This window comes from Terrapene carolina, unplaced genomic scaffold (genome assembly GCF_002925995.2).
Source record: "Terrapene carolina triunguis isolate 2854851 unplaced genomic scaffold, T_m_triunguis-2.0 Scaffold85, whole genome shotgun sequence".
NCBI classification, from domain to species: Eukaryota; Metazoa; Chordata; order Testudines; family Emydidae; genus Terrapene; species Terrapene triunguis.
The window spans coordinates 26,325,904-26,334,354 of record NW_020664436.1 but is presented as its reverse complement, the minus strand read 5'-3'; positions in this window follow the sequence as shown (position 1 = coordinate 26,334,354).

Here is an 8,451-nt window from a genome sequence, read left to right as displayed (position 1 = left end):
GTAGTGGGGGTGTTGAAAGGCATTGAACAAAACTGCAAACCCTGTATATAATGGAAACCACTTCAAACCAGGGGAAGCTGCCACACCCCCAGCACCCCTAGTTCCAGCACCTATGAATTAAAGATTAGGACAGAAAAACATTTATACATAAAAACCATATAGCTACTCAGGTTGGTTCTATGATACGTTGACTTCTCTCACTAATTTCCATGAGGACAAAGAGAATCAATATTCATTTCCTGAACACCACCCCCAAACATGGCAGTTGACCAACCCCCTCCTCTCTCTAGCATGTCTTGTCTCCTACCCCACCCCTAGCCTGGCCCTGGATCACATAACGAGGCCTACATAAGAAACATGGTGCCACACAGCATCTAAACTCCAATTCTACAAGGAAAAATGGGGGGTGGGATAGCTCAGTGGTTTGAGCATTGCCCTCCTAAACCCACAGTTGTGAGTTCAATCCTTGAGGGAGCCATTTAAGGATCTGAGGCAAAAATCTGCCTGGGGATTGGTCCTATCTTGAGCAGGGGGTTGGACTAGGTGACCATCTAAGATCCCTTCCAACCCTGATATTCTATTATCTATGCTATATTTATTTAAATAAACTTACCATAATAAAATAAGGTATCCCTTGTTAGGATTTGAAGTCAGCTCTCTCCTGAACAAAGTAGGAGTCAACTGCAGTAGAATCCCACCCAGTGAGGAACAGAGTCCTCACAAGACTTTTCTTTTACATGTATTTCAGATCCAGAAATTTAAAGCGTACAAAGCCAAGGCCATGTGCACTTTTCCCCTGGTTGGCATGAGCCGCCCCTGGAGATGGGTACATGTATTTGACAGGTGCAGAAATGTGTACTACTTTGAAATCTATTTGGAAAATAAATCATTTATTGGACTGGTGTCATGTTCTGCTCTTCATTGTTGTAGCTGCCACCAGTCCCATGCATGCTAGCAGCTTCCAATGCAGCAGCAATTTCAGGGGGCTGCCAATTTAAAAATAAAGATAAACTAAAAGTTTGCTTTAATGACTCCTTACAGGATTATGATTTTAATCTGAGCCACTTGGCTTTTTTAGGGAGGGGGATTTGTAAATACTGTTTTTGTTCACCTTCACATTTATTAGTTTCTTTACGGGGGGGAAATAAGTGAACTGAAGGTGGGGGGTCAACCTTACATTCTCTGAGCGGTGGGAGCGGGCGAGGAAAGTGGAAAACTGCCAGTCTCACAGTTCAAGACCCAGGAAGCTGACAGGAAGCCTCAGGTGGACAAGGAATGCATGGCAGGGGACATCTTAGCTGCTTCAGAAAGGAGCTGCCTGTTGAGACCCTGCCTAGAATGTGCTGTACAACACAGCATTTGTGACAGGCGGTTGGGGCTTGCCCATGCCCTCCAACCAGCAGACCATGCCCTTTTTTTGGCAATGATGCAACTGTAAGTGTAGTATCAAGGCATTAGCCTAGATCTTCTTGAGCATTAGATTTCAACCCTACGAGGCTCCTTTACCTCATTACTGCACCCACCTATTTCCAAAATGTGAATTCTGTTAAATAAAGACCCCAGAAGATTATATTTTAGGATGAACAGCCCATCTTAGCCTTCCCATAGTATTACATTTTGGTATCACCCCAGGCAAGGCTAGTGGAGTAGCCACTGTGGGTGAGGTATATGGTAGATTGGTGGCTGATTGGTTTTGTTTAAGAATGGTAGGGACAATTTAGGCCTCAGCACCTGCATTTCTTTTTAAGTTAATAGAGTTGTAGACCTCCTACACCAGGTCTGATTTGCCCCCACCCTTTTTAAGGATTTCCAGTTTCCTTGACAGTGTAGTTTAAATAATCGAGTATAGTGTAAATAACCAAACAAATTCCACAACTAGCTAATAATTTTATATTTTGATTTAAATTTTGTGAGCTTCAATAAATATATAAATGTAATCTAAGTAAGTGCTTTTGACAGGTTTCCTTAAAAAAAAAAAAAAAGCTTGCTGTGTTTTCCCAGGTTTGACCAAACCCGAAACAAAAATCTTTCTTGATTAATAAAATAGATAATAAGTACTGCACTGAAAACAATAATTTACCACCTAAGATTTGATTTAAGCAGACTAAGCACCCACACTTACCAAAGGGGAGAAAGAGGAACAGAAGAATAAGGGAAATTTCACATGTTCAGTATTTACCATTTGAGCCCTGCTCCAAGGGTTTGGGCCAAAGTATTTTGGCACAATAGGATAAAACAGTAATCCATTTTATATTTAGTTACTACTGTAGCTTGTACAAAAATCTCTCAATGCACATAATAGAAATCACCCAACTCCCTTGCTAAAATGGACATTTATAAGAAAGCATCTTTTTTTTCCAGTTAAGCAAGATGCTAGGGACAGTTTTGTTTGTCGTCCAAGAGCTTTCCTAAACATACAGGATTTCTCTCATACTGATAGTTATATTTATGAGTATGGGGTGATTCTCAGCTCTCCCAAATCCTCTTTATAGCCTTAGGGGGGATAGAAAGAGTCATTACAATACCTAAGAGTAAAAAACCAGACAAATTATTGGATCAATAGATTAGAGATAGGTAAAACCCCAAAGCTTTGAAAGATCAATTCAGATAAGGATCTGGGATGAAATTCTGGCCCCACTGAAGCCAATGGGACTTTTGCTATCAACTTCAATGGGGACAAGAATTTACCCATGAAGCTGATTTGAATATTTTTGTTTAAATGTTGGACTTGAAAGCTGCTAAGAACATACTTCCTTGTGAGACTTATTTAGTTCTAGGTGCTAGCTAAGTTGGAAATATGACAGCAATGGTGATGGTCACCGCGATAATTATAATGTTTATATATTATATCAGTATTTTAACTTCCAAAACAGGGAAATATAAAGGCATGGAAAAAATGGAGGCAGGCCAAATCCTTAGCTGATGTAAATCAGCATGTGTCCATTGAAGTCAGTTCAGCTATGGACATTTATACCAACTGAAGATCTGTCCTAAAGAATAAAGGTATAGAAATGAGGAAGAGTAAAATGTGGGTGGGGAAGGAGCCCTCATCTCCAAAAATCAAAGGAGAAACTCCAACAAGTTAGTTATTTTTCAAACCTAAGAAAACAAATAGAGGTTTAAGTTTTTAAACAGAACAATTTCACCAATGCAAAGGAGTAAGTGGAAGCTAAAAGCTAGATGTTTGCTAGAGTGAAATGATTTGGTGATCTAAGTCTATTACCTAGTGGTTAGGTGCCCATCCTGCAGGAGCAGTTTTAGGAGGTACTGCAGCACTATGGATGGGAAAATGACACCCAGCAAGAGTTATCCCTCCACCCAGCCCAGCACCGTTCCTACTCAGAACCATGCAGACAAGACTGACTCCCTTTGTGAACACGGAGACCTATGCGGCCCCACCACTCCCTTCACCTATATGGCCTTGGGGAAAAGAGAACCTCCAGGATGGAACCAGCTAAAGATTCAACCTGGCCAGAAATACTGCAGAAGGAGCTTCAACAGTGATCTTCAGAAACAGGTGATGTCATCACACTATGCATTCTACAGTGTTTGCTGTAAATATTCTTTCCCCTCTGCTGATTGGCTGCTGGTTCCAGCCCCTTCCTACCGCCTCCCTCAGTCTCTTCATTTCAGCCTCATTCTACCTCCTTGCCATGTTCCTCTCCATCCTTGCCTCAGTTGTCTCCTATCCCTTCCTTTTAGCTAATCTCTTCCTATCTTCCCTCCTCACCCACTTTTGCCCTATGCTACATTTAATATCTATATAGATATATAAAGTAAATAACCCACCCAAAATAGAAAGAAAGAAAGAAAGAAAGAAAGAAAGAAAGAAAGAAAGAAAGAAAGAAAGAAAGAAAGAAAGAAAAGCCCAAATCACCCCAAAACATTTGGAAATAACATGATGCTTGCAAACCATCACTCTGATTGTGTGTTGTATTCCTTTCCTGTTCCCTATGTCTGTCTTGTGCATTTAAATTGCAGACTCTTCACAGCAAGGGTTGGCTCTTGCTATGTGTTTATATGGGCCCTTACGCAATCATGAAATCATAGCGTCATAGGGGACCACAAGGATCATCTGGTCTAACCCTCTGCCACGATACAGGATTTGTTTTGTCTAAACCATCCAATGGATAGATGGCTATCCAGCCTCTTTTTGAAAACCTCTAGTGAAGGAGCCTCCACAGCTTCCCTAGGCAGATTGTTCCATTGGCCTACAGTTCGGACATTTTTCCTGAGATTTAATCTAAATCTGCTATGCTGTAGTTTGAACCCATTGCCTCTTGTCCTGTGCTCTGTGGCAGGAGAGAACAACTTTTCTCCATCATTTTTATGGCAGCCTTTCAAGTATTTGAAGACTGCTATCATGTCTCCCCTTAATTTCCTTTTTTATAAACTAAACTTATCCAGTTCCTTCAGGCTTTGCTCATATGACTTGCATTCCATCCCTTTGATCATCTTTGTCACTCGCTGCTGGATCCTTTCCAGTTTCTCTACATCCTTTCTATACATTGGTGATCAAAACTGGACACAGTACGCCAGTTGAGGCCTAACCAGCACTGAGTAGCATGGTACTATCACTTCCTGTGACTTGCATGCTATGCCTCTGTCAGTGTAATCCCGATCTTGACCGGAGCCTCTAGGTGCTACTGCTATACAAGTAATAATAATCAGTCATTAAAACTGATATATCAGATTGGGGACTCAAGATCTTTATCTTCATCTCTTCCGTGCAATCTTGCAAAAACACAATCACACCTAACTCAAAACTTTCATTACAGTTTTCATTGCTAAGGAATTTTTCTCCCACTCTTCGGCGGATCATTTTGACCCAGACAAAACAATTACAGAAATATATGAGCTATAAACATTCTTGCCTCTTTCCTCACCCTTGCATTTAAAAAAAAACACAATACTATTTCATTCTGAAAGGTTCATCAGAAGTGAATTCAAAAATAAGTAAATAAAACAAATGATAGATAGATACAACAACAGTCTGACTGTAGATTATCTGACCCTCTTTTGTCATGAATTAATATAGCTTTGGAATCTTAAAAGGATCATATTGTGTACAATTCCTAAGATAACAAAGATAAAGAATATAGCTATGTGCTTCATTTAACGTGGCCTTGAAATTAATTAATGGTCAGTGCTGTTATTTTCTTCATCATTCTTCCCATGAAGGGTATGGTCCAGATTCTCCATACAGTTATAGACTCTTTGACACACTGAGGTGGTATAAAGGGCCCATAATCTGGCCACAAATGCCCCACAGAGAATTTTCTGTCAGAAGGGAACTCCCTGCTGGAGCAGCTGCCCAGCAGAGCTCTGTGCCTCCCATGTTGGGAGTTGGAGGGGTGGTGGCAGAAAGAATTCTGCTACACGAATCCTCCACTCTGCACAGGGTCTATTAAAGATCTTATACAACAGTTACTTTAAGTGCCACTGGGAGCAAACCTGGCTCCCTGGCATCACTGTGCCAAGCACATTTCTAACACAGGAGAGAATGCAGACGCACGCCTTGCTGAAAATGGTGTATTGTGGAATAAGATAGGCTACCTTTTCTATGATAAGAAAATGGGACCAACGTTAAAGCTTACACTAACTAGACCAGGGACCTGTGGAAAACAGAACCATTTTGCTATTTGCTTGATAGAGAACACAATTTAAAATGTGTTTACAATGCATACCTCTCCTGTGCAACATACCAGTTTCTTGTGTGTCTTTGCATTACCTCTGCTTACTTTACTGACAAAATTAAATGTTTATTATTATTAGCACTGCAGAGTTGATACAGCTCTTGGACTCCCCGCTGGCCCGAGCTTCCTTGTAACATTGATGTGACCACGCTAAGTGCTACGAACTCCATCATGGGTGTATTGGATCATGTGCCATTTTTGGCAAGCATTTGAAAAGAGGAAGGGCTGAGGGATGGAGGACAAATGGTGGTAGCATTATCGGGATTAGGTTGATGTTATTTAGTGACAGTGTCCAAAAGTGCAGGTAGTTCGCATTCTGTATTTTGGAATTTTATTTGTATATATTCTTAAGCTTTTGTATAAGCATCTGAGGGATGGGATAGCCACTTACAATCAAATTACAATAAATCAATATTTTTGATTACTGAACATTCATTACAGTGATATAGTGTAGCTTCCTACTAAACTGACTGAGAACCAACTAATCAAGAACACCTGATTTCTAATCTTGACTCTGCTAATGAAACATTTTTTGATAATTGACTTACCTTTTCCCCATCTCTAAGAATGTGGATAATAATAAATACCTATCTACCTACCTCATGGGGGTGTTGTAAAGACTGCTTGCCTAATGTTTGTGCTGTTTACTTAAAGCTGTAAAATGCAAACTATGGTTAAGAGACAGAAAGAACTTAGGTTAATTTTCCAAAAAGAGGTTGGGCTAGAACTTGAAGGCAAATAAAAAAATGATCTTTTGGTTTGTATTTAAACTGATTTGATATGGAAGTTACTAAGATGAGCCATGTGGAAGGCCACAATTGTCATTCTGAAGATTCATTTTTTGCCTATAACAATAGTTTAAAATATGACCCAGGGGTGGGAAAAATGAGTGCCTCCCAGAATGCAGTATACTACTGAATAGTAATTTTACATTTTCCATTGCTGTCATTGAATTCACCTTTCATGTGTTTGTTATTTAACTATTTATATCTGTTGTTTCACAAGATTTTTCTCTCTTGTAGACTAGCTTCTCCTTCTCCCTAATTCTTCAGTAATAGCATAACCCAATCTTTCTGACATCACAGCCTCATGTCATGGAAATGATTGCAAAGTTCCATATTGAGCATTATGCCTTCACTGCTATATCAAGAGGAAGCAATACAAGCAATAAGGTTGAAAAGCTTTGTAAAGTAATAAATGTAATTATTAATAATTAAGACCAGAACCATAAAAGTTAGAGATAGAAGAGACTTATTATGTCATTGGTTATCTGAGAATTTATTGAAATATGTGAAAAATACATACCAAGTGAAATATAGATTTTTGTCCACTACTATTTCAGAAACATTTACACTTACATGGTTAAATTAGGCCAGCGTTTTTTTGTGGCCATGACAGCCTCCAAAGCATAGGCAGAGATTGTGGGGGGACAAAGCAGCGGCCCCTCTCTGCAGCACCCAGCTGTTGCTCCTGAATAGCTGTTACCAAGGGCAGCAACATGCACTGCCTTGGTCTTTGCGCTGGCACTGCCAGCAGGGATTGGTGCACTGCACTGTGCAGCCTCTTCAGGGACTCCCGGCAGCACCTCTGGAGACACATGGACTAGTGTGCCCAGTGCTGCAGGCAGCTCTTGTCAATGGAAGTGGCTGCTGCATTCAGTCACTGTGGTGCTCCTCTAGGCTTCTCTACTGCTCCACCTGGCTGGGGCATGGGAAGCCAGGAACATCACAGGTGGCCAATGAGTTCCCAACCCACCATCCCCAGGGCAGGTTCTCCCTGAAGAGACTTCAGCACAGGTGTATTGGGGTCTGTGCATGCAGATGTAGTTGCAGGATCAAAGCCTTTATTTGCTGATGCTGCGCACTTGGGAGACAGTAAGGTTTAAAGGAGCCGAAGGAAAGGGAGTTAGTAATAACTGGTTAAATGAAAAGTTGGTATTACTACACGAGAGAACTGAACTACCAAAAAAGAAAAGGAATGGGAACTTGCAGGAATTGGCATGTTTGATTAGCAGTCAGTCTTAAAGGATCTAAAGCTCTTTCCAATGGAAGTCAGCAGAGTTAAAGCTGAACTTCAGCATGGTGTGGGTCAGTTTAATACCTGGCCAATAAGTAGTAGAAACTCATCCAGCAGTATTATTTTTCTCTAGCTAGAAAATAATTCATAGTATTGAGCCAGGGTAGGAAAAGAGGTGATTTTAGAGAATAGCGAGGTTCTTCTGTCTTAAACTCAGAGTTAGGAGAACCTAGTTGGTTCAAACTGCTGATAAGCACTGATATGAATCTTCATACTTGCCTTGAACTGATCTCTGAGATTTGAAGTGTCTTAAAAATTTCACATCATCCATGCAGCTCTGAGCATCCTGGTTTTGCCCAAAATGCTGTACTGTGCTATAATACCATCAAACTATATAACATAGCTGAAACCATGAAATACCAGAAATCCTAAGAGTTACTTCATGCACGATTTCCTGAAACAAAGGTATTCAGAGTAAGGTTTGGGCAAATTCTGAACCTAGCTGCCAAACATTTTGAGGTTCAGTGTTTATTTAGACAAGAGTAGTGTGAATCTTGGGTTGATTTCGTTTCAGTAATAGACTTTTTTTTAATCTATTATGATTGGCCAATTGAGTTTCTTTAGGTATGCCACCCACCTACCTCAATGGGTGGGGAAACTTGATGGGGCCGGTGATAAGTCCCAGCAGCAAGTGTGGGCAGGGCTGGCTCCAGGGTTTTGGCCGCCCCAAGCAGCCAAA